The sequence below is a fragment of the Natrix helvetica genome (genome assembly GCF_964273705.1).
Source record: "Natrix helvetica genome assembly, chromosome: 1".
In the NCBI taxonomy this organism is placed as follows: domain Eukaryota; kingdom Metazoa; phylum Chordata; class Lepidosauria; order Squamata; family Natricidae; genus Natrix; species Natrix helvetica.
The window spans coordinates 66,964,417-66,987,985 of record NC_138548.1 but is presented as its reverse complement, the minus strand read 5'-3'; positions in this window follow the sequence as shown (position 1 = coordinate 66,987,985).

Genomic DNA, 23,569 nt, shown 5'->3' with positions numbered 1-23,569 from the left:
AGTGGGCAGGATAGTTCACATATCTTCTCAGTTGTCACTAACTCTTTGGGGATATGAGTCTTCATATTCTTGGGAAGGAGTTCATTCTTCTAAATTATCCTGATTACTGTATGAACATAGGTCACTTTCTTTAAAGCACTTTCTCTCCCCACAGAAGATTAATTGAATATTTGGCACAAAATCATCTAGAAGCTCAAAAAGGTGTGCAATAGTTTCACCCAGGCAGAGAGCAGTACTATACCAGATGGGTACAGTCAGGGATGCTAAAGGTAGTAACATTGGGCAAAGGAGAGTGACTGCTGTGGTGACACCATTTGCTTATATATCTTGGTGAAGACTTCACCTGCCAAACTCTTTAGTAGATCAGGTTTAAGCCAAGGCAACTGACTAAAGTCAACAAGCTTCCCATGCTGTTTTTTAGGCTTTAGAGTTTAGACTTTCCCTTGAGGGCTTAATTTAGTTGCAGTTTTGCAGTTTTAATAAAGTTATTTCACTCCACTTCTGATGCCTGCAACTTTATCTTTCACAACTGATGAACACTCATTGTCCAATTAAGAAACTCAATTCAAACAAATTATTGTCAATTTAGTTGGTCCTACTTGTCTCCAAGCCAATGGCTGATGAAGATTACACCAATTTATTTGGCCTAATTTATTAGGAATAGACACCTTGGGAGTAAGGTCATGAAATATAACCATTTTCTAAAGCACTGTGGTTGCAATTTTGCATTCACTTATGATTTCCTTTTTTCCAGTAACTGATTGAGATCATTTGGTTTCATTAAAATTTCAGTGTATTCTAATTTTATCACGTTGTTCTTTTATTCTGCTGTTTAAGCCATCTGACTGTTTTTGCTGGTGGAAACATAATTCCCTGAAGTCATGCTTGTGTACTTCCTCTACTCTTCTGTTTGGCCACCAAGGAAATAGAATCTGGACCAGATAGTGTTTCACTCTGATCCAGCAGGATTTCCCTTAATGTTTAGAAATTGCAGCTGCAAACAGTATTAGATTTCAGTGGTAACTGTTGACAGCTTTTCTTATCATAATGGTAAATTCATTGTCTGAGGAAAACTTCTTCTGAAGACAAAAAGGGCACTGCTCAAAAACAAGAGACATCCTGGTGGCATCGTGAACTGTCAACTTATTTGTGGGAGTGACGGAATAAAGCAGGGGTTCACAACCTTTTAAAAGTGTCTGGACTTTTAAAATATTTTTAGGATGTCTGGACTTCAACTCCCATGGCTGGCTGGAGGATTCTGAGAGTTGAAATCCAGATTTCTTAAAGTTGCTAAGGCTAAGAGACACTGGAATGGAGTATTCCGGAAAGGAAAAGATAATGGCTTACTAAACTTCAACAGTGATGAGGAAGACTCTATATTTTACCATTCTTTTTCCAAGTACAATTTGTACAATATGAAATGCATAAGCACATTTCGATTAGGGCCAAGTTAATTTCCATAGAAGAAGCCTGAATGCTATATTACTCAAGGAATGTTGCTTTAAATTGTAGCAGTGGGGGGGGGGGGGGGGAGTAATTCAAAGGGCAAAATACTAGAAGGGAATAATTAAAAGAAACTACAAGAAACTGCTGAACATTTTTTATTGCTACAGTCTTTGGTTCTAAAATTGTTTAAAAGGAGAATGGGGCCCATTGTAAAATCTAGATTCAGATCTGAACTTATTTAAAAGTTCAAGGTTGTTGTCAACAGAGACTTTTCCCTTTCATTATTTGGTCTCATCTCTAATATAAATTCCTAAGTTTTAAGGTAACTCCAATCAGATGTTTGTAAGACCCAATCCAAGACTAATGCAGTAAAAGATGAAATAAAATATGTCTGGGAACAGAGTTTAATGAGATTCTGCGAGAGATGCAACCATAATTCATCATGAACCTGTGTGTGTGCGTGTGTGTGTGTGTGTGTGTACCAAAACTGTAAGCAAAGCCAATTAAAAGGAATAAAAGAGCTGCCAGAGCTGTAATTGTTGAATTACAACCAGAATTAATACATAATATGTTCTAATTGCTTTTTATGATAAGCATCTCTCCTCCATTTCTAAACCTGACTCCTCCCTTTCACTGGTATTGTTTAAAAATGCCTGCCCTCAACAAAAGCCTCATTTTAGCTTAAAGGAATGTTTTTCAAACCCTTTTCTTTTTTCATAGAAACTGATTTTCTCAGGCACCCTTAACAGTTTGCAAATTCATTATCAATTAAAATTGAATTAATTTCACCTGTAGCCAAATGATGGATTATATTGCTGTTTAGTCTGGTTGTTTCTTTTTTTAAAAAAAACTGTATTTTGCAGTCTTTTAAACTTGTACATCATATTTTTGTCCCTTTATATAATATAAATAAAAATAATAACTTTTCTGATCTCACCCGTAACCAAGAAATGTGTTATATATTCTGCAAGACTTTCCAAAAGTCAACAGTGTCATTTTTCACTTGAATACATGGGAGCAATGTGTAATGTGCATATAGCAATAGAACCCAGCTGTGACTTAACTTTGGCTTGTTTGTGCAATAAGGCCACGGCTACCAAGCAAAGGGATGCTGAAATGGCTATTAGTACTCTGATTTTAAAGACCAATGTTGGTAGGCTTTGATCAGTAAAGTTGCTGGACATTCAAGAGCTAATTGATTGCCTGATCTGTTTCCACTAACTCTGTTCCTACTACTGCCACGCAGGGCTTAAATGAACCAAATTGCTATTAGTAGTGGCGAATGATTGCAGCTTATGGCATCACTGCATGAAATGCCATTATAGTATCAGTGCTGGTAGAATGACCACTGTGGGTTGATCTGTCAGATTACATTCCTTCTGCAGCAATCCATTGACTAACCTCCTGCCTTATATCAAATTTATGCCAACATTTCAAAAGATTTTTTTTAACTTCTCTTAATAACCACAGATCAATGAGAAAAGAGTTGAAGGCTTTAAATTCTTACTTAGTGTAATTCTAAAAATGGTCTTATTCATAAAGTTAAATACATCTTGAGAAAGCAGTGAATTCTGCCCTAATTTGAGCTAGGATATGTAAGTCACATTTCCTTGCATGGCATCCTTTATTGATCGACTTCTCCTAACTTTGAGTCAAGGCTTCAAGGTTTCCCATGTGAAAAGCAAGCATGGCAACATCTTGAAAACTTGACAGATTTCAAATGGCTCAGCTGATTATACACCAAATATGAGCTTCCGATAAAGAATTCCAAAAAGATGTTTAAGCTAAGAGGTTAATATCATGCCATCTGGAGAATCACTGGCACTGACAAAAGTAGCTCTACAACTCAACTACCCTTTCTGGGGGACCACTAACACTCACTCACACACATGCACACATGGGATGCTTTCAATGCAAAATGTTACACAGCTCAGAGCAACAGTTCAATGCCTCACCAGTCATGACTGGCAGCTCCAATACAGCCAAAAAAACCAGCCCAATAAACAAAAGCAGGTCTTCTCATCCTATTTTGCTGCTTCCTGAGATTTATTATGTTTTGACAAATGATCATTTATGTTGGTTTGACAATTGGAGAATTTATGAATGAGTGCTATTTGCCTAAAGAGATGAGCTGAGTTATAAAAGAACCATTAGTCACAATGACACCATTTGAGAACTGTTCTTAAGAAACTGGTTTTAGTTTTGTCTTCTTTTCAGAAAGGAGCAAACATAGAAGCCAAACAACATTTATTTCAGTATAACAAGCTTCTGACAGCCCTCACCAAGAGAGCTTGCTGAAACCCATGCTATTGGCTGCTATTTCTCTCCCACCTGCCCCTTCCTTCCATTTCAGCTGTACATGATTTCCCAAAAAGAGGCATAACACAAAGTCGTATTTTCCAGTTGAAAGGAAATATTCCAGCTGGATACTGAGATGAAACAGAACAGAATTTCCATTTGACTGCAACACATTTCTTGTACCTTACTAGCAATACTTTAAAAAGTGCACATATTAATTTTATTCCAACAAATGAACTTGAATGTAAAAATACAGTTTCCCAAAATAAGCTTTATCAAAGCTTGTATAGACACATTCTTAAAATAAACGTATATATATACACACACACACTCACACACACACCTCTTAGATTTAGATCAGCTACTTTTGACGACTATAAAGATATACTATATTAAAATAGGAGGGAAAGTTCAAGCAGCTGGGCTCACGATTCTGTGGAATAGGCAAGTAAGGTCCAGAATTTTCAACAAGGATGGCCGATAGGAATTCTGGAAAATGCAGTCTGGACACATGTAGAAAGAACAGGAATCCTGCTGGTAACTTTAGTTTTACTGATTGGTGATTCAAGCATGCCATTTCAAAGTTGAGGTGCTAACTATATTCAGTTCTGGTCACCACGATGTAGAAAAGATGTGGAGACTCTAGAAAGAGTGCATAGAAGAGCCACAAAGATGATTAGGGGACTGGAGGCTAAAACATATGAAGAACGGTTGCAGGAACTGGGTATGTCTAATTTAATGAAAAGGGACTAGAGGAAACATGATAACAGTGTTCCAATATTTCAGGGGCTGCCACAAAGAAGAGGGAGTCAAACTATTCTCCAAGGCACCTGAGTGCAGAACAAGAAACAATGGGTGGAAACTAATCAAGGAGAGAAGCAACTTAGAACTGAGGAGAAATTTCCTGACAGAACAATTAATCAGTGGAACAACTTGCCTCCAGAAGTTGTGAATGCTCCTATACTGGACGTTTTTAAGAAGATGTTGGATAATCATTTGTCTGAAATGGTGTAGGGTTTCCTGCCTAAGGAGGGGGTTGGACTAGAAGACCTCCAAGGTCCCTTCCAACTCTGTTATTCTATTCTAAATCTCAATTGTTGCATTCAAAAGATGATAGCAGCAGTTGAAATTTAGCTCCTCCGCCAGGGATGCCTCTTGGGATAGCAGGACAAACAAAAGTTTGGATTTGTCTGCAACAAAGTTGTGCTGTTTCCTATTAGTTATAGCTCTCCTGTCCCTTTGGGACAGAAACATGCTACTTGATAGTTTGAGGACTTCACCAGGGCAGACCTCCAATTGATAGGCATGTGATTTCCCTTTCTGAAGATGGGGATGGATTTTGCTTTTCTCCCATGTTCTGGGGCCTCACCCATCCTCCGGGAATTCCCAAATATTACCAGAGTGGAAATGAGGAAGTATTCCTTTTCAAATAATTATGGATTCTCTTTTGGGCAGTCATATAGATTCTTAAGGAAAGGGTTATCTAATTTATGCAATGTTCTCCTCGTGAAGTGAAAATTTTTCATTATTAGACAGTTCCTTTTTCTGTTTTCTGTCCTCCTTCCCTTCTGCATGCCCCCCCCCACTCCCCCACCGCAAGCCCTGATGATGATTTTAAGAAAAGCCTTTTTGTCTTATTTCAAAATAGTTAGGAAAGTAATATAACTGCTCAGGGGGTCTGGTATATCATTCGCTAATGAATGAGGATCAGATACTTGGGAATCATTCAATGCTTCTCATAACATGAGCTGTACGATTTTGGCTGCCTTTTTCTAGTATATCACAATTTTGAAAACAATAGGGGAAAATGTCACAATACACTAAGCAAGTTATATTTCTGAACTATTTATTGGTCTGTCAGTCTAATGATCTACCAGTCATTTATCTTTGCTCTGGGTTCATTTATCAGAGAACTAATTCTATCTGCCACTCTATTGTATTAAATCTTACCATAATTTTCATTGTGCCTATATCATATATTTATGGCAACTCATGAACAATCTAAAGAAGCATCTTAAGAGCTTTATGCAGTGAGAAAAATTAAGCTACATATGTAGAGCAGATCTGCTCTTGGTATAAATCTATTGCAGTATATCAAGAAACTTTGATTTACACTAGTGAAGAGATTTTGTTCAATATCCCGGCAGGAAATCAAACCAAATTTAACCCTGGATGTGATAGAGTGTTGCTTGCATTTTTAAAAAATGTTTTGTCTGGTAAGTACAGATTTCAAATAAAAATATAGCAAAGTATTTTTAAAAACAAGAAAACATTTTTTTAATGTTCCTTCTACTGCCCTGGCAAGTCAATTACAGTTTGCCACTGTGCACACTTTACAAGCTGCCCTTCAATCTGGACCCCTGGAGAGGATTCCAAAAGTGGGGGAGGAGAAAACAGAGAACAATAAAAATTTAGAAAAGGGAAGCAATCGTGGAATCTTTCCAGCATGCTTTCACGGGAAGTATTCTCAAGCAATTTTGAACAACTCAAAATCATATCCTAAACCAGAGTTAACAGATTGAGTAAAAGCAGATACAACATGGTAGATTTGTTTCAGACCATCAGATTTACACAAGGCATAAATGAAGGAGGAAGCAGCCTATGTTGATCCTTCCCCACCAGATTTTCAATATTAGGACAACAGCAGCCTTGGAATTAGCATTTTGAGCTACTAATGTAGGTACTGTCACACCTATAGTAGCCATTTGGAAAGATAATCAGATTTATTTATTTATTTATTTATTTATTTATTTATTTATTTATTATTTATTTATTTATTTATTTATTTATTTATTATTTATTTATTTATTTATTTATTTGTCAAACATGTACAAGATAGCAGGTATAATGGATATGAACAAAGGAAATGAATACAAATAAATGGGAACAGTAGGACAGGGACAATAGGCATGCTGGTGCACTTATGCATGTCCCCTTTATGGACCTCTTAGGAATGGGGTAAGGTCCACGGTAGACAGTTAAAGGTTGAAGCTGTGGGGGTTAGAGGATGTAGCAACAGAGTCAGGTAGAGCATTCCAGGTGTTGACCACTCTGTTGCTGAAGTCGTATGTTTTGCAATCGAGTTTGGAGCGGTTAACCTTGAATTTGTATCGATTGTTTGCCTGTGTATTATTGTGGTTGAAGCTGAAGTAGTCATTGATAGGTAGGACATTGTAGCAGACAATTTTGTGTACTTTGCTTAGTTAGACTGATTATCATGTGTGCAAACCTGTTATTTTAAAAAAATTCCTTCCTTCCTTTCACAAAGCACTCAGATTTGCTCAGATAAAATTCCTCAGCTCCTCTCTTCTTTCTTCCATGATCCTTTCTCCATTCCCTGCACTATTTGATTGGAAATGTTATAGTTAATGCTAACCAAGAATTATATCCATCGTTTAAAATGTAGCCTATAGTAAGTAGATTTGCCAAGTATAGTTGTTTGTATGGGAGAATCCTGTGGGAATAGAAAGACTAGGATTAGTTTGGTTTTTTAAAGAAACAAATTACCTTATTTTCCCCCTCAAGGAGCAGAGTTACAAATGAAGTCAAACTGTTAAGCTTAGCGATGATGTGCCAGCAAGTTTCTCAAGGCTAGTCCTGGGGAAAAAAAGAATATCCAATTATAGATGCATGGAAAGCTTCCATCTTTGACCACAAACATCTTCTAGCTTAAATGAAAGAACGAGAGAGAGAGAGAGAGAGAGAGAATCCATAAAAAATGTTTTAATCCCCTTAATTTGAGTTCATGCACTGTTGTATTGTTGAATAAATCTCAATGGTGGGTTCATCCATAAACCAGGAGAGTTAAAAAAAATTAAGATGGTACTTGTCCCTGTGCAATCAAACCCGTCTTTGTGATCGGTTGATTATGGTATGTGTCATCAAATAAGTTCAGCTCTTATTGGTTAATTGATAGCTTCTCTCCAGGATAATTCTTATCTAAACTTCTACTACGCATGCCCAAGATGGTGTCCTGTCGTGTTTGAGGAGAGCTTCGGGGAGATGATTGTCCTTCTTGGGGCTTGCAGGGGTACCCTATTCCATCGTTGGTTCCAGGTCCAGTTATGAGAACTTCCTGGGACCTCGGGGATACCCTTGAGCTGCGATGTCCTGCCTATCCTGTCCTGACTATCATGAGTGAAATGGGGCGGTTAGCGGTGAAAGGAGAATGGAGAGTGTAGGCGGGGTCAGCAGCTGGGGCGGGACGTCCGGCCTGGGGTCTCTGCAGCCGGCGTGGGTATGGTCGGTGGTGGCGGCGGGACGCCCGGTCTGGGGTCTCTACAGCTGCCGCTCCCCATGCCATGGTGTTATCCCGGTTGCTCTCCCCCTTCCTCCTTGCTTATGAACATGATAAATTAGATCAGCGGGGAGGGATTGAGGCAGCTGGCATGGATACTAATGCCAGCGGAAGATGGCTTCGGGAGTTGGTGTGGGCGCGGTTTGGGTGGGGGGGTCTTTCTTTGTGCCCCCCCCGGTATTATCACCGTTACCTGGGCCACCGTACCATGCCATTTGGCCATTTGGCCCCGCCTCCTGTGATATTATGGACTGGGTCAACGGAGTGTGGCCCTGGCGATGGATGTTAGTGTGGCTGGCGAGGGTGGAGCTTAGCTGTTGGAGTCGGAGTTGGAGCAGCCGCCGATACCGCCACTGTCTTCGTTGCTGCCATCACTGGCCGCTTCACAACCTCACAAGCTAGAATCTGCTGCGATTTTGGACAGCTGTCCGTTACCCTTATATATTCTCCCCAACACCGACTATTTTTATGATGGACGTAGCTTCCTGCTACCCCCTTGAACACTGCTGGCTGCCCCCCCCCTGTGAACATGTCATCTCCTCGTTCCATCTCCACATGATGTCATCCCGTTTGGTTGATGCCACACTCTCCTCTATGTTATACTGCGACAGAACTTTATTCCCTCTGGGAACTCCCCCTTTCCCGGGGATGGCCTTCTGAGCTATCAAGACGCTTCCTTAATGACGGATCTTGGGATCCCGAGAGGTGGCATGTGAAGAAGAGACTTCTTAATGGTTTTTTACAGGGGCTTTTAAACCAAATTTTAAGGGAGGGGAGGGGGGTTTGATTCGGATGGCTCAGACAGGCTTGGGGGCGAGTCTGCCAGGGCACAGGCCAGAGCTAACTAATGGGCGCGGGTTGGGAGGGCTAGGAAGGGTTGGGATTCCGGGGGAGACATTAAGCCATTCCATTGGGGAGTTCACCATCTCTACTGTTTGTGGGAGAGGCAGATATGGTGGGGGCCAAGGGCCAAATGATGTTCGGAGGATGCGGGTTTGCTGTTTAAGAGTGATCGCGCGTTCTGACCCTCATCGCCCTTCTCACACCCCCGGGTGCTCGGGATTACAGGACCCTGGTCTCCGGCTGGTGTCGCTTAATGCCAGGTCTGTGGTACATAAGGCTCCCCTCATTTACGACCTCATACAAGAGGGTAGAGCGGACCTGGCGTGCATTACGGAGACCTGGTTGGGCCATGAGGGGGATGGGCCCTTAGCGAACTATGCCCACCAGACTTCCGCGTGTTTCACCAGCCAAGAGCCCAGGGCAGGGGCGGGGGGGGTGGTTATTAGGGAAAGTCTCAGACCTCAGGAGGTCACTGTGCCTCAGATAGGCGGGGGTGAGTCCCTCTTTGTGAAGTGGGGCCTTGGAGCTCAGGTGGGCCTTTTTGTTATGTACCTGTCTCCCTGCTACGTTTCATTGGCCCTGCCGGAGCTGCTGGATGTATTAGCTGGATTGGCAGTTGATTTCCCCAGGCTCATGGTCCTGGGGGATTTCAATCTGCCTTCCATTGGCAAGACATCTGAGTCAGCTCAGGAGTTCATGGCTTCCATGACAGCTATGGACCTAACTCAGTTAATTCAAGACCCCACCCATAATGGGGGACACATGCTCGACCTGATTTTTGTCTCTGGGCAGAGGATGAATGATCTAGATTTAGGGGATATTTCTATTCAACCCTTGTCATGGTCTGATCATTTCCTCATCAGGCTTGACTTCCATACCGCTACCCCTCACCGCAGGGAGGCGGAACTGACTAGATGGTTCCTCCCCAGGCACCTGATGGACCCCGAAAGGTTCCTGATGGAGCTTGGGACTTTTCCTGAATCCCTTGCTCACAACTCGACCGAAGCCCTAGTGGAAGCCTGGGATAGGGCTGCCACTGGGGCCTTGGATCACGTTGTGCCTTTGCGGCCCCTGACCCGGTGTCGATCCCGGGTGGCTCCCTGGTTTACCAAGGAGCTCCGGGAGATGAAACACTGGAAAAGATGCCTAGAGAGTGGCTGGAGGGCCAGCTGGTCCGAATCTGATTGAACACTAGTAAGAATTCATATTAAATCTTACTTAGTGGCGATAAAAGTGGCAAAACAGCAATATTTTTCCGCTCTTATCGCGTCCGCGGATAACCGTCCAGCTGCCCTGTTTAGGGTGATCCGCTCCTTACTTAACCAAGGAACTGGGGAAGACCCCTTGTAGGGTAGGGCTGAAGAATTTGTTCAGTATCTGCAGGATAAAATCGCTCAGATCCAGACAGGCTTGGACTCTGACTGGGTAGATTCGGGCGAGCCGACGGGGATGAATCTTGAGGAGACAATCTGGGATGAGTTTGACCCTGTGACCCCCGAAGGCATGGACAGGATTATGGGGAGACTCAGTGCTGCCACTTGTGTGATGGACCCGTGTCCCTCTTGGTTAGTTTCGGCTTCCCGGGAGGTGACACGAGGCTGGCTCCAGGCAATTACCAATGCTTCTTTGAGAGAGGGGTTCTTTCCCACCGCCTTGAAGGAGGCAGTGGTGAGGCCCCTCTTTAAGAAGCCTTCCCTGGACCCAGCTTCTTTAGCCAACTATCGTCCGGTCTCCAACCTTCAATTTGTAGCAAAGGTTGTCGAGAGTTTGGTAGCATGTCAGCTTCCCCAGTACCTGGATTAAGCTGTCTACCTGGATCCGTTTCAGTCGGGTTTCAGGCCTGGGTACAGCACGGAGACAGCATTGGTCGCGTTGGTCGATGATCTCTGGTGGGCCCGGGACAGGGGCTGCTCCTCTGTCCTGGTCCTATTAGACCTCTTGGCGGCTTTCGATACCATCGACCATGGTATCCTACTGCGACGACTCGGGGGGTTGGGAGTGGGGGGTACCGTTTTACGGTGATTCTCCTACCTGTCAGATCAGTCGCAGTTTGTGTTGACTGGAGGGCAGAGATCGACCCCCAGGCGCGTCACTTGTGGGGTGCCCTGGGGGTCGGTTCTCTCATCCCTCCTGTTCAACATATACATGAAACCGCTGGGCGAGATCATCTGTGGTTTTGGGGTATGGTATCATCAATATGCTCATGATACCCAACTTTTCATCTCTACCCCAAACCACCCAAACAATGCCCTCGACGTGATGTCCCGATGCCTGGAGGCTGTGCAGATCTGGATGGGGAGGAACAGGCTCAAGCTCAATCTCTCCAAGACTGAGCGGTTGTGGTTTCGTCATCCCGATTTGTACATCTTGTTCCATCTTTGACGATAGGGGGAGAAACTTTAGCCCCCTCAGAGAAGGCTCGCAATCTGGGAGTCCTCCTGGATACACGGCTTAGTTTAGAAGAACACCTGACGGCCGTGACCAGGGGGGCCTTTTACCAGGTTTGCCTGGTACGTCAGTTGCGCCCCTTCCTGGATCGGGACGCTCTGTGCACAGTCACATGCCCTCGTCCTTTCTTGCCTGGACTACTGCAATGCTCTCTACATGGGGCTGCCCTTGAAGAGCACCCGGAGGCTTCAGCTGGTCCAGAATGCGGCTGCGTGGGTTGTCATGGGGGTACCTAGGTGGTCCCATGTTACACCCCTTTTAGGTGGCCTGCACTGGTTGTCGGTTGTTTTCTGGGTGCAATTCAAGGTATTAATTATGACCTTTAAAGCACTCCATGGCTTGGGCCCAGGGTACCTGCGAGACCACCTACTGCCACCAGTAGCCTCCCACCGTCCAGTACGATCCCACAGAGTTGGCCTTCTCAGGGTGGCCAGACAGTGTCAGCTGGTGACCCCCAGGGGGAGAGCCTTCTCTGTGGGAGCGCCTTCTCTCTGGAATGAGCTGCCCCCAGAGCTTCGCATAATCGCTGACCTCCGGTCCTTCCGACGCGCCCTAAAAAGTTTGCTTTTCCAGCAAGCCAGCTTGGCCTGTTAATTTTAACTCATTTTTAAATGTATTGTGTTATAAATTGGGGGGGGGGTTGGATATGTATTTAATTTCTTTTTAACTTTTGGGATGTGTGTTTTTTAATGTTGTACGCCACCCTGAGTCCTTTGGGAGAAGGGCGGCATATAAATAAATAAAAAAACCCCCAAAAATCTTTCCCTAACCTGATCATTCAGTCAACCAATAGTGCATTTGTAACTAATTCCATCTTGTTGCTACTCATTCTCCTCCTTCGTTCTACTTTTCCAAGCATTATAGACATTTCCAGAGATCTAGGACTTCACATACTGCCTCCAAAATAAGATAATTTGAGTCTCTTCATTATGTCTTGAGTTGGTTGATTTGTTTGATGATCCTTTTGTTTTCTCTTATCTATCTATGATATTGTCCAAGAGTTTTCTCCAACATCAAAGTTCAAAAAAGATCAACATTTTTTCTATCCTGCTTCTTCAAAGTCAAACTTTCACTTCGACAGATTGTCACGGGAAAACGCATTGCTTGAACAAGTCTATATTTTTTGTAGGTACAAACATATCCCAGCTCTGAATATCTTTTCCAGGCCTTCACTGCTAACCCTACCAAGTGCTAGTGTGCAGTATATTTACAATACAATACAATAGTAGAGTTGGAAGGGGCCTTGGAGGTCTTCTAGTCTAACCCCCTGCCTAGGCAGGAAACACTATACCGTTTCAGACAGATGGCTATCCAACATCTTCTTAAAGACTTCCAGTGTTGGGGCATTCACAACTTCTGGATGCAAGCTGTTCCACTGATTAATTGTTCTAACTGTCAGGAAATTTCTCCTCAGTTCTAAGTTGCTTCTCTCCTTGATTAGTTTCCACCAATTGCTTCTTGTTCTACCCTCAGGTGCCTTGGCGAATAGTTTGACTCCCTCTTCTTTGTGGCAACCCCTGAGATATTGGAACAATGCTATCATGTCTCCCCTAGTCCTTCTTTCTCTTAAGCTAAACATACCCAGTTCCTGCAACCGTTCTTCATATGTTTTAGTTTCCAGTCCCCTAATATCTTTGTTGCTCTTCTCTGCACTCCTTCTAGAGTCTCCACATCTTTTTTACATCGTGGCGACCAGAACTGAATGCAATATTCCAAGTGTGGCCTTACCAAGGCATTATAAAGTGGTATTAACACTTCACGTGATCTTGATTCTATCCCTCTGTTGATGCAGCCTAGAACTGTGTTGGCTTTTTTGGCAGCTGCTGCACACTGCTGGCTCATATTTAAATGGTTGTCCACTAGGACTCCAAGATCCCTTTCACAGTTACTACTACTGAGCAAGGTATCATCTATTCTATACTGTACCTGTGCATTCCATTTTTGTTGCCTAAATGTAGAACCTTACTCTTTTCACCATTGAATTTCATTTTATTAGATAGTGCCCAATGTTCAAGTTTGTCAAGATCCTTCTGTATCTTATTTGCTGTTCTTGTTTGCCAGTTCCTTTATGGTGAAATTGTGATTCTCTTGGTAAAATACAGGAATAATTTATCATTGCCTTTCCCCACACAAATAAATAAACTAGTTAGTTCTCAGTCATTATTTGGGCATCGGCAGAATAACTTTCATTGGGGCAAACACTGCTGCAAACCATTTGTAGCATCTTATTTTGTTGAGTCTCTCTTCAGATCCTGACAAACAAAATCAACTTAGGGAATAAACTTATAGTAAGTATCTAGAAAGTACATAGTAAGTAGTTTACACAGTAGTGAATTTGCACAGTGCGCATACAATAAATACTGCACATTGAGTAAAACAATCACTTATCTTTTCCTCCCTCCTTTTATTACTTTCTGATATTCATTTGCTGCTAGAACACACACACACACATACAACCATGCACATAACACACTCCCATTGAGAAAAGAAAAAAGAAAGCAACCCACTCCCTCTGACATGATATTGATTTCACAGTTAACTATTGCATTTGTTAAGCTGATGGAGTGAACCAATTATAATTAAATACAATTGAGACTAGATTCTCCATTTTCTTTTACAGAAACACAGATTTTGGAATTAGATTATTGTCTCTTTCTGCTGTGCTGCAAATACAGTAATTCTGTTGAATCAAATTTTGATTCCCTTCTACCATGCCAGTTAGTGATGATTTCAATTTTACAGTTCTTGTGGCCAATTTGTTTTTGCCTTCTTGTTAATAATTCTTTTTCAACATGTTCTTTTCTTACTTCACCATCGAATGTCTGGTTATTTACAGCTAGCAGAGGATGGCCAATACCTTCTCTTCCCTGCTGTGTTGCACTATCCATCCCTATGCTTCATGCACTTCTCGACAAAGCTTTTCCACCATGCATATTTCTGGCCTGTCTACATTTGAAAAGAGACAGCTTAGCCAGTCAACACTACCATAGCTGGAGACAACCTGTGGCGTCCCCAAGGATGACAGATGGAAAGACCCACACCCACCAGAGACCAAGTAGCAGCTGCCCTTTGCCAATCAAGGGGAAGACAGCAGGGGTAAGTCTTCCTAAGTCAAACAGGCTAAGACCTTATCGGGTCAGTACACAGGTGTACTACTCCCTGCAGAGAAGAACAAGGCTTCTTTTAGCTAGCCAATAAATGATGGAAGTGTCATCTTTTAAGCAAAGAGGAGCTTCACTTTAGTGTCTGTCTTGTTTGCTTGTTCCATATTTTCTCCACCCCAAAACTGAACAAACATTTCCTTAAAATGGATGCTGATTTTTCTTTATTCGTCCACTTTTGGTCTTCATTTATATAATTCCCTTCTTTTATTTTTATCTAGTTGCTGCCCTTCTTGCTGAACTATCATGAGTCCTGCATCCTTTGACAATACGGCTATAATTTTTGAAAGGAATGGTTTAAAAGAAATACAATTAAGATAGACTAGGTAGACTAGATCTGGGGCTGAAGAAATTAGCAAGTGATAATTGGCCCTTATCAAGCAGGTTATTGCCGGACTAGGTAACAGTAACAGAGTTGGACAGTCATTAAATTAATATTGTAAAAACTGGATTCTCAAGTTGGCAATTTAAAAGTCATAGAAAAAATGATTAAGCATCATTTTTGTTCCTGAAATGACTCATGATTCTTGATGAGGTCAGAAAACAAATCTTTATAATAGAAAGAAAAAAAGGCTGTTCCTTAGGCACTCTATTTTCTAATATTTGATTATTGTTATAGCCTAGTTTCCACTTTTTCCAGACGCATCCTTAGTTATTAATAAGTTGCTAAGATGAACATATATGTATGCATTTAGGACAAATCAACCTGAGAATGTAAGAGCTTCTTTTCAAAATAAATTTTAAGGAAACCATTCATATTATGGCTCCACCAGGCAAACTTGTACTTTCTAATCTAGTTAGGGTAATGAAATATTTTCAAGAAAACAAGCAAGTTCAGAGATCCCCAAGGACCCCTCATTTCAACCCTGAACTACAAATATTCTTCTTTCTAATCTTTTCTTAGTCTTTTTACATCTTCCAACATGAAGAATAACTAAACCTGGTTTAATTGTTCTGGAGCAAATCATAGTACACGAGGCTCTAAAAGAAAATCTCTGGGATACAGTTCATTTGATACCTAAAAGTCAATAACGCAGCTCATTATTTTATTTATAATTTATTGCATCATATCTTCTCAAACACTAACACACACACACACACACACACATGATTTAAAAATGTTTATAGTTATTAATTAATGGTTAATCAATGCTTAGACTGTTAGAGAGTCAAAGAGATCAGGGGATTGTTTTTAAGTGAACGTTGTTGTTTTTATAACCATAATATAATTCTATAATATGCCCAAGATATTAATCCGTTAATTCTAAATATCATAGGAGACCATCTTCTCCGACTAGAGGACATTGATATATTACCATCCTATGTGTACAGGTTGCCTAAAATAGAATCAGCACATGATCATTTTATTTTGTTTTTAGTTTTACATAATCATACTTCTTATATAAAGAAATAGAAACCTTAGAGTCTCAGGATGCAATTCACAAGCAGTTAGGTGTACAGAGCTATTATTTTCTTAGTTGTAACTATGATTGCGAAATATGAATCATACCAAGAAAAATGGATATCTTTGAAAAATGGTGCCAGAGGAAATTATTGAGAACATCTGATAATAATAAGAACAGATCTTTCAATATTAGATGAAGTAAAATTGCATATATCACTAAAAGCATTAATAATTAATCTAAAAGTTAAATATTTTAAAAATGTAATAATACAAGAGATGAGGAAGAGAACTTATTGTTTGGAATAACTGAATGCAAACAAAAGGAAGCTGAGAGAAAACAATACAATTAGAAAATAGTATGAATGATCCAAGCATGAGCCATGAGTTTCCAAAAATTCAAACAAGCAGCAACTAATAGGTGGTCCTCACAAAATGATGCCCATCAAATTACAAAGAGTTGAAAAAAGTTGTGAAACACAACTTCTGTTAATTCCAATAAGATTTTCGTTTGCCTATAGAACTGCAATCTAAATAATTCATATGGAACAAATGAACTTCAACTATTTTACACTATTGATTTTATGCGATAGTTGGGTTGGCCTACACTAGATGTTCTTACTTATTTACTTTCTCTGTTGAACTAATTGTCTGAAAATATTAAACCAGACATTGGGAATGATGCAGTTGGAAAGTCTCACATATGAAAGACAAATCAATTAAATTCCATTTCAAATTCTAATGAATCAGTGGTGAGATTCAAATTTTTTACTACTGGTTCTGTGGGCATGGCTTGGTGGGCATGGCATGGCTTGGTGGGTTTGGCTTGGTGGGCATGGTCCGGCTTCCAAACATCACATGCACTATACCCCTGAGCTTTCTAGGGTTCTCATTTTAAAACTTCACATATTATGATTTGCTCCAGAACAATCAAACCAGGTTTAGTGATCCCTGATATTGGAAGATGTGAACAGATTAAGAGAAGGTTAAACAGAGAGCACATTTTGCTTAATGAAGGCATACTATGAATGGTTTCCTTAAAATTTATTTTTAGTAGAAACTCTCACATTCTTCATTTAAGGCTGATTTGTCCTGACTTTTGTTAATATTTGCTAGCCAGTTATAATGTAACAAAGTATGGCATATTTTTGTTGGTGTATGCAGAAAAAAATATAAAATATAAACTGAAGAAAATATATAATAAGACAAAGGTAATTCTGTGAGATTTCAAAATTGTCCTAATAGATACAGTACATCAAACATGGATGGCAAAGGGGATTATTGCTAAGCAATACCATTTTCCTTGAAACTTTGTACACATTTCCTCCCCTGCTTAATTTTATAAAGATATAAAACCTAAACTTTTATGTTGAGAGATAAAAATTTCATCTCTAGAAGTCCTTACCTGAATAATAGGTAAATTACCATTTGTCAAATAGTCTGTTATGTACACAACTAGAAAAAAGAAGGCAACACTTTGATCTCTTTTCTCCACATTTCTTGTTTGGATAAATGGATTTTGTAAGAAAGTGTAAAGCAATTTTCATTCTTTCTTCCTTTTTTTTAACCCCAGAATGCAGGTCTTATAATGCATAAGCAAGTATCTCTCCTGCTCATAAACATAATCAGATTGTAAAACTTATACTGGGGGAATTTTACTGCAATTAAATATGGTTTGTCTAGATAATGGCAGATTGTATTATTATATCTTTTTCAGTGGCCTGACTCTAATGTAGAAATATGGAAAATATTCTGAGAAGAGAGAAATGTTCTATAAGGCTGCACCATATTGATGTCCAGAAGATGGTAACAATCCTGCAGTGAGTCTTGTTGTTGGTAATTTTGAATAGAGTCCACGGTGGATCCTATTGGCAGATCTGACTTTCACGTTACTTGGTAAATATTGGTCCATTTTTCTCTTAAAATGAATTCCGTTTCTATTTGGTTGTACACAGAGGTGGATTTCTACCAGTTCGCACTGGTTCGGGCGAACTGGTAGTGGTAATTTGGCCAGGGTCGCAGAACCAGCAGTGACCCAGGCTGGCCACACTCCTGAACCAGTTCCCTGGTCTCCACTGCCATTATCAGCATATATATTTTTTATTAGCTTTTCATGGTCTTTGCGCATGCTTAGAACAATTTACAGTGAACTGTGCATGTGCGATCAACGTGTGTCTGGAACATGTGTGAAGTGAACCAGTATCAACGCCAGTAGGAACCCAGCCCTAGTTGTACATCTGGAATTTGTGACAGTTATTTCTAAGACAGATAATTTTCGTGAGTAACATTTGTGATCCAATTTTAAATGGTGTACCTTTAAAACAGGACACGGTGGCTCAGTGGCTAAGATGCTGAGCTTGTCGATCAGAAAGGTCAGCAGTTTGGCAGTTTGAATCCCTAGTGCTGCATGAAGGAGTGAGCTCCCATTACTTGTCCCAGCTTCTGCCAATCTAGCAGTTCAAAAGCATGTAAAAATGTAAAAATGCAAGTAGAAAAATAGGGACCACCATTGATGGGATAGGAAAAGTGTTCCGTGCACCTTCAGTGTTTAGTCATGGCAGCCACATGACATGGAGACATCTTCGGAAAGTGCTGGCTCTTCGGCTTTGAAACAGAGATGAGCACTGCCCCCTAGAGTCAGGAACGACTAGCACATATGTACAAGGGGAACCTTTACCTTTAAAACAGAATTCTATAAACAGACTCAGATATTTCTGAGTCTGAAACTTAGTACTAAACATTACTTTAGATAAAAAAATACACCTGTAATTGCATGAAGAAATGCACACTGTACTAAAATGTCTCAAATAATTCTTTCTTGTAAATATCTGTATGGTGAGAAGGTAAAATGTTAAATGGTAATTCTCAACTTCTATTTTTTTAGCCTACTAACTGAGGTTTTTAATAATAACTAGGCAGAGACCTTTTTGTTGATTTCTGTGCAATTTTTACTTTGTTGGTGTCTTCAGAAGGACAGTTCACCTGCACATCTCCTCACTTACTTTTGTGCTGTTTGTTGTCCCTGGAGCACTGGTTCTGAAACAAATTCCCACGGTGCTATCCCACTCTGCTCAACTTGTAATGAACCTGTATCTCTGCTGAGATAAAAGGCTGGTGAGACAGATGGGAGATTGGCTTTATTATAATGATCGGGGGGGGGGGGGGGAAGCCCTTCAGATTTATTTATTTGGTTTCCCCCCCACTTTTCATGTGTCATCTCTCTAAATGGGCCCAGCCTTGTCATATGTTCCTGCAAGGTCTCCTGAGACTAAACCTAATGATTTTAAGACATAACACTCTTAGTGTGGCATATTAACTTCAGCTAACAAAGTAGAGTGGATTTTAACCCTACTTGCACCTTTCATTGCAGAGTTCATTGGCAAGGCTTACAATATAATAATTCTACATTAATTTCACCTGTACAGAAGAAACAATATTCCCCAATTCTCAGTAATTTCTCTTTAATGAATTTCTCTTTGTATATGAAAGTTCTGCAAGTCTGACCGAAGTTTGGATTTGCTTCAAACCCATGGACTCTGCTGGAGTAACACATTTTCCAACAAAAATTGATCTGATTGCTTCCACAGAGTTTTCTTTCTGGAGAGAGCCTGGAATTTAAAATCTACTCTAAGAAATCTATTGCTTTTATCTCCCTGTCCACATTCATATAGAGATAACAAATTCCTGTGAAATAAAACAGATCCACATATAACACTTTTTCACAGCTATGCCTTTACTCTGCCAACATCTTATTATCTTAAAATACATTAGAATTAGAGGTGCTATTCAGCAGGTTCTGACCAGTTCTGGAGAACCGGTAGTAGAAATTTTGAGTAGTTCAGAGAATCGGTAAATACCACCTCTGGCTGGTCCCACCCCCATCTATTCTTTGCCTCAGGAGTCCCAGCTGATCAGGAGGAAATGGGGGTTTGCAGTAACCTTCCCCTGGAGTGGGGAGAGAATGGAGATTTTACAGTATCCTTCATCTGCCATGCCCACCAAGCCACGCCCACAGAACCGGTAGTAAAATTATTTGAATGACATCACTGATTAGAATGTAATTTGGGAGAGGGGATAACGCAATAATTTATTTCAAATTTTTGGTTAAATTCTCTGAAGTTAAATGTTCCATACCAAATTCCAAACTCAGTGAAACAAATTGTTGAAGGATCCAATTTGAGTCGGTCACCAGGACCAAAAGCTTTGTCTTCTAAGCTTTTGGACTAAGGCTGGAGCCCATACGTGGCAGGATCAAATCTGGGTTGGTCAGCACGAGTCCAAAAGCTTGGAAGACAAAACCTCTGGTCCTGGTGACCAACCCAAATTGGATCCTGCAACATTATCCTGGGACTCACATATTCACCTTCATTCATGAAACAAATTATATTCAGACCTACAAACAGAATTCTCACTGGATGGAGTGGGACCGTAGAAAATAGACATGTTTTGAGTTTTAAGCTTTGAGGTACCTGAAATAGTCAAAGAAGTCATTTTCTTTGGTTGATTAGACAAGCCAATTGTTCACACTACTAAACCTATTGAACTCTGTGTGATTTGCACTTTTCTTAATGATTTTAGTGCATAACCCAGGATTTATGCTAATGACAAGGACCTTCCCAACGTAAATAATTATTGCTATTAGAATTTATCTTACAGCATGAACATACAGTACCGATCCTGTTGCATGTTCATTTTATTAGAAAAGTTTTCAGTTAGATGTCATTTAAAGTAATTTAATTGTTAAATGTTAATTAAAGTGCATCCAGTAATAGATTTTTGTCTTCACACAGGCATAGCTTTGATGCATCCCTCAATAATATGAATTGAAAATACAGTATGATTGGCCAAGTGAATTCATATTTTGGAAGAGGTGAGAATGGCATGCAGCCTGCTTTGTAGTCAACTTTATTTCATGCACCTTTAGCACAAGACGTAAGTTTAAAAATGACTTTTTGATATGAGCAAATATAATTTTTGATTTAAACTGCATTATAAGAAGAATATTCTCAGAATTCTTTTGTGATTTAGTAGCCAACTGGGGTTAATGGTCATCTCACCTCAGGCTCTCAATTAAATCCTAAACCTAAATTAGTATTTCTTAATTGACCTTGGTCTTAACTTTTTAAAATAGCCTGACGTGAATCTTCTATCTGTAGCTCAGTCAAGAAAGCAATAATAGTAATATATCAAAGTTGAAAACAACCAAAATATGTAATCTAAGGGGTTAGACAAAACTGAAGAGTATCTTTTCATGGCTGGCTAGTCTTGATAGCTGCTACCTCCAGAATCAAAGGCAATACTTCTTGAGTAGCAGTTACCAGGAAAGCAAAGGTAGATGGAAGCTAAAGCTCTTTTGTGAGCTTTCTTGATGCATCTGATCCAGTTGTGGGACTAAATGGAACTTTGACCTGATCCTATACCAGTTCTAAAATGAAGAGTCTAAGCACATTTATTTGAATGAATTTTCCTCTCCTGTCCTCTCCTCCCCACTCTCCTCTGCCCTTCCCTTCCCTGTCCTGTCCTGTCCACTGTCCTCTGTCCTCTGTCTTCTGTCTTCTGTCTTCTGTCCTCATCCTCTGCCCTGTCCTCTATCTTCTCCTCTCCATTCCTATACCAGCCATCTCATTGATTCAGTGCATTACAGTATGATAAGCAGTAAAAAGTACTAGAAAACAAAATTATAAAAATTGAATAGAAACTCTAAAAACCTATGGGTGGCTTGGGGGAATCTTCTCTACCTGGTGAGTGACTCCCAACATAGCAGGCCACTCTTAGGATCTCAGGCCAAGCAGCAGAACCAGGAATGTGGGGTGGAGCTAATCTCTGATGGGAGAATAATCCAGAGGATGGGGCCACAGGAGAAGACCCTATTCTTAGCTCTGCCAGACAACATTCTTTGGTTGATGGAATCCGAAGTAAGCCCTTTCTGCCATAGTATAGCCTTTATTGTCATTGTACATCACGTATACAATGAAATTGGTTAGAGCAAGTGGGGTGGGTTAGTCCTATTGGGATGACATGGTTTCTCAGTTACCCTTGACCCATGCTATAAAAGGCTTTAAAGGTAATGACCAACACTTTGAATTGAACCCAGAAGCAAACTGGCAGCCAGTGCAGCTTACATAACAGTGGTGTCACACCTGCTACTCAAGGGGTCTTCAGATTTGTCCATGCTACTGCATTCTGTATCGGTTGTAGCTTCCAAATACTCTTCAAGCATTGCTGTAATTCAACGGGGACATGAACAGGGCATGACCATGTGCAGGGTCTCATGATTCAGAAAAGAGTGCAACTGGCACACAACACAAAGTTGTGGAAGGCTCTTCTAGACAGGACAATTACCTGCTCTTTGAGTAGGAGTCTAGGAGTAGCTCCAGATTATGTTCCAGGTCTATCTGCTCAGTGTATGACCTAGTGCAGCATCTCTGACAAATGATCTCCAGTCTCATTGTAATAGACAAATGGGAAGTAATTAAGATTAATTTCTTGTTATAATTTAGATTCTGTGCTCCTGTTAATGCATTCCAAGATCTACAGACTTGTTAAATATCCCTTCTATTTTCTCATTCAAGCCACTTACTAAAATGTTGAATAGCACAGCACTTAGAAGAGAACCTGGGGCACCCTGGTTCATTCTTTCTTCCATGCTGAAACGGAACCATTACTGAGTACTTTTTGGGTATGGTGATTCAGCCAACTCTGAATCCAACTGTATTATACAGCCAATATGTTACCATTTATGAAGGGGAATATCATGAGACACTGTTGAAATCGTTCTTAAGGTCCAGGCAGAGGTGGGTTCCTACTGGTTCGCACCGGTTAAGTAGAACCGGTTCGTCAAATCTACCGAACCAGTTAGAAGAGTTTCCACCAGTGGATCCGGAAGTAGGTTCCACTGGCGGACCCAGAAGTAGGTTCCACTGGTGGACCCGGAAGTAAGTTCCGGAACACCTGCTCCGGCCCTGTTGCTCGCTCGCCCTGCCCGTTCCATCGCAGCTCACTCGCTCCCCCCACCTGTCTACACTAAATTAGCCCTGCCCGCTGCTCACTGATTGGCTGGAGTCCAGCCAATCAGTGAGCGGGCTGGAGTCAACCCGCCCGCCTCTAACACCAGTTTAAAAGCATGGAGGGTCTCCCTTCATTTTGTTTTGTTTCGCTTCGCCTTCCAGCAGCTTGCTGCTTCCCTCAGGTTAGCAACTAAGTGTGAGGAGGGACGGCGGGGGCAGCAGGAGGCTAGCTTCAGGCCTTGCCTCATGAAAGCCATGAGCTGGCATGTGGCAGCAGCAGGGGGCGACCTGGCGTGTGGCGGCGGGGGGCAAGCTGGCATGCATCGGCGGCGGTAGCAGGCTAGCTTATGCCAGCTCATGGCTTTCATGAGGGAAGGCCTTCAGGCCTTGCCTTGCGAAAGCCGTGAGCTGGCATACGCTGCATGGCTGAAAGGAGGTGGGCGGCAGCGGTGAAGGGCAAGCTAGTGTGTGGTGGTGGCTTGGGGGGGTGCAGCGGCGGCGGACTAGCTTATACCAGCTCGTGAAAGCCGCGAGCTGGTGTACGCCACGTGGCTGAAAGGAGTTGGGCGGCGGCAGTAGTTGGGGGAGAGGTGGTTGCTGGTTCTGTGAGCTTCCTGGTACTGTCCTTTATAATTTCCCATAATGCCTTGATGGTTTTTATTCCAGT